The sequence below is a fragment of the Gymnoscopelus microlampas genome (assembly GCF_963454915.1).
Source record: "Gymnoscopelus microlampas genome assembly, chromosome: 7".
NCBI classification, from domain to species: domain Eukaryota; kingdom Metazoa; phylum Chordata; class Actinopteri; order Myctophiformes; family Myctophidae; genus Gymnoscopelus; species Gymnoscopelus microlampas.
Genome location: NC_139944.1, coordinates 17,079,604 through 17,083,673, shown reverse-complemented (window position 1 = coordinate 17,083,673; position 4,070 = coordinate 17,079,604).

Genomic DNA, 4,070 nt, shown 5'->3' with positions numbered 1-4,070 from the left:
CTGAGTGGTCTACTGTTTTTGTATATTTATTTTGTTATGCCACACATGAATGCAGGTTTTTATAATCTTAGATTAACCACTTATATATGCCTTGTCCTACACTGGATAGCATAAATGGCCAGTTTACAAGCTCATAACACTTCACATCATGGTGTGGTTTAAAGCTTGTAGATCTGCTGTTTTTGTCATTTTGGAAAACATGCCTAAAATAGGCAATAGAACTATTAACAGTTTTTGTCAGATACTGATCAGACAAAAACTGTTCACTTTTTAAAAGCAGAATGAAACCATATAGTAGGGCTGCATAGCACAACATATCAGACCAATTGTTACTTTTTTGATTTTGGGCCAGTACCCCTATCCAATATCCAGGGACCTATTACACGAAAGGAGAATTAAATAAGCCTGGAACATACTTCATTGTGAAAATAGCCGATCTACAATCTCACAACCTTTAATGGTTTGTGAGCTTGTAGATCGTCTACTTTCACTAGTTTTGAGGAGATGTACAATTTCTTCATTGGTAAATGGTTTGTGAACGAGTGATCTTAGTGTTAGTGAAACAGGGGCTTGGTTCATGACGGAAGGCAAGAGTTTATGATCTTCAACAGACAATATCAGCCTGGACAAAGCTATAGCACTATAGGTAGTGTTGCAGCCTATTAGTCCGAAGGTTGAGTTCAAATCCTGTTAATGGCAATAGGTTGAGATGTCCAATCAAACCATTCTGTTTCCATTTCTCTCTCTCATCAATCTATTCCGTTTCCATGTCTCTCTCTCTCTTCAATCTATTCCGTTAACATGTCTCTCTCGCTCTCTCTTCAATCTATTCTGTTTCCATGTCTCTCTCTCTCTCTCTGCCTCTCTCATCATCATGTAGATTGGCTACTTTCACTGGTTTCTGTTCCGAGGAGATATACAATTTCTCTATCGGTAGATGGTTAAGGAACCATTGATCTAGAGTAGTTAGCAAAACAGAGGCCTGGTCCGTCAGGGACGGAATAACTCAGAAATGTCAACAGACACTGCCAGGGCTATCGTATCTCTAGCTCAATGAGAAGAAAGGCAGCCTTGTAGTCTGGTCACCGGTTCGATCCCCGTCCCCGACGATGTGTTGAGGCGATCATGATTTGGCATTGGTAGTATTGTATTTCTTGAGGTTAGGGGAAGGCATAGTTTCACTGAGGTTAGGGTTATGGGTTTAAAATGCTCATTTGTTAATTGCATGGTCTTCTTTCTCTCAAGTTCAGTCTTCTATGTTTCTATGGCTTATTGTGCATATTACTTATCATTGCTTCTTTCTTTCTTCTCTCTGCAATCCCTGGCCCCGTATTATCGCTGCTTGCAGCTATATTTTGTCTTTGTTTTTCAAAATGTCAGTCATCTTTTAATCTACCTTTTTCATCAAAACAAATAAGTCACGTGACCATGTGTTAAATCACATGGTCTTTGTCCTTCAAAGTAAAAGTTGTAGTCTAACATGTAAGCAATAGGATCTACAGACAGTCATTACACCACATGTAATGACTGTATGATGTTGTTTTTAATGCCTTTTCTATCTTTTTTTTTTTTTAGACCAAAGCAACGGCTCACAAAAGTATGTTGCAAGACTACCAAACCTTTCTGGGACATAAAACCGTAAACCCCTTACAACTATATACGTGTGGTGTGGAAGCTCCACCAGCAGGGGTCATTCACTTTCCCCTTCTGCCTCCAAACTTCACAGCACCTTAGTAGTTTTACTGAGGTGCTGTCAACCTTTTTCTTCCACATCAGGATTTAAAGGACGACTTCACCCATTTTCAACCTGTCTTCATATAATTGTTCCTCAATAATGCTCATGATAGTATGGCACCATTTTTGTCAACTCAATCTGTCTCAGAGGAGGGCTGTGGACAGTTCAGAAACCTGTCTACCAGTGACATCATTGATGGGGAATCCAAGATAATAGAAACTACAGGCTTTCTATTCCTGTTAGCACGCTATAATGGAAACCATTGTTCTCGCGTTAATAAAAACAAATATATACAATTTTAAATATTGAAGGAAAAAAATCCTTTCTGTTGAATTGATAATCGGCTGATTCTTTGACCAGATCCGAGAGCCGCTATGAGAAGTAAGTAAAACCGACATGTAAGGCTTAGGCTGTAAAAACAAACTAAGCTGATGAGTTGTCTGATACTTATCTAAGAGTTAATGTCGCTCGGGCTCACTGATGAACTCCCTTAGCCATGATGTCAGTCCTGATGAACTATTAGGACTATGATGTTGGTCCTGGACGTTTCGGTTATCTCCATATATGGAGTTCCAGGAGGGGTTCTCTGATGTCAGAGCTAGGTATCTCCATGTATAGCCGTCTAGGAGAGATTCTATGATGTGTTGGAGATTTCAGCTATTTAAACAACAGACAAATTGTGCAATGAAATAATTTGTTGTGCGTCCGTTCCGTTGTATTGGTGAAATTAAGTGCAGACAAGACTGTTAAACCAGTGGTGTGTTGTAGTGCTGTTGTATTGGGTCACATTAAGAACCTTTCACTCCCATAGAGGTATAATATAATGCTCACTCCGCTATACAGCTCCGAGATGAGGTCCCATGCCGAGGTCTCCCAGAATCGGTTGAACGGTCGCAAAGGGTCCGCTGTTTACCCTTTTCGCCACATCGTATCCAAAAACGAATGGTAGATTTCATTTATTTGATTGTACTGTAAGTTATATGAAAAATAAAAAATCTTGCTACAACCACTTACAAGGGTTGAAAGGCTGGACTTTTTACTGTCTCTCTCTGTGTGTGTGTGTATGTATGCGTGCATGTGCGTGCATGTGTGCATGTGCGTGTGTACGCATGTGCAAGTGCGTGAGTGTGTATGTTGATGCTAAATTGTCTAAATCATGGTTCTCAAAGTGGTGTCCGGGGACCCCCAGGGGTCCTTGAGGGGGTTCCAGGGGGTCCCCAATCCCCATCTAAATGAGTTATTTCAGCATCAAGATCAACTTGACTACTTTTATCCTAAATATGTTGTAGCCGTGATTTGAACCTCGGTCTCCCACGTGGGAAGCCAACATCTTAACCGCTAGACTAAAGAGTATTTTCTATACTCCGGGGGGAATAGGCTGTATTGACAGCAGCCATATTGTGAATACATTCACAGGTGTTACCAAAGATACTAAGGCTCTGTTCCATTTAGTGTAGCACAGTGGTTCTCAGATTTTTCAATTTCCACGACCCCCATAACTCTGAGAGTGTACAACACTCTCAGAGTTACACACTCGTAAGGGGCCATTTGGAAACCCCTAAGGAACCATGAGGGTCCCTGGACCCACATCTTAGAGCCACTTGGTGCAGCAGGCCATATATGTTAGTGCACGGTGGATTTGTAGTGTAGCAGAGTGTTTCCAGTGAGCCAACATGCACAATATCAACACCCTGACCTCTGTTTATACACGATGCAACATGTTGTGAGCTTGTAGATCTGCTATTTTCTAAATAATCTTGGAAGAAATTGGGAAAAGTTTGCAATAAAAAATAAAACACACATCCTTGTATTGGGGTCCCTGGCATTAAATCATCATCATCATCATCATCATCTTCGTCGGCACAGTCAGATAATAGTTTGGGCAGTGGTGTAGTAACTAAGTAACTAAGTACATTTACTCAAGTACTGTACTTAAGTACACTTTTGAGGATTTTTTTTACTTTGCTGGAGTAGTCTATTTCCCATTTTCAGTACTTTTACTTTTACTCCACTACATCTCAGAGGCAAATATTGTACTTTTACTCCACTACAATTATTTGAAAACATTAGTTACTAGTTACTTTGCAGATATAAATATATTGCATTGTAAAACATATACATTAACCACATCAGCCCTATTTTATACCTAGGCTATTTGAAAATAGCAGATCTACAAGCTCACAACGCGTCGCGATGCAACATGTTGTGAGCTTGTAGATCTGCTATTTTCAAATATTTTAGTACTTTTACTTTTGGTACTTTATGTACATTTTGATGCCAACACCTTTGTACTTTTACTCAAGTAACATTTTGAACACAGGCCTTTTACTTATAA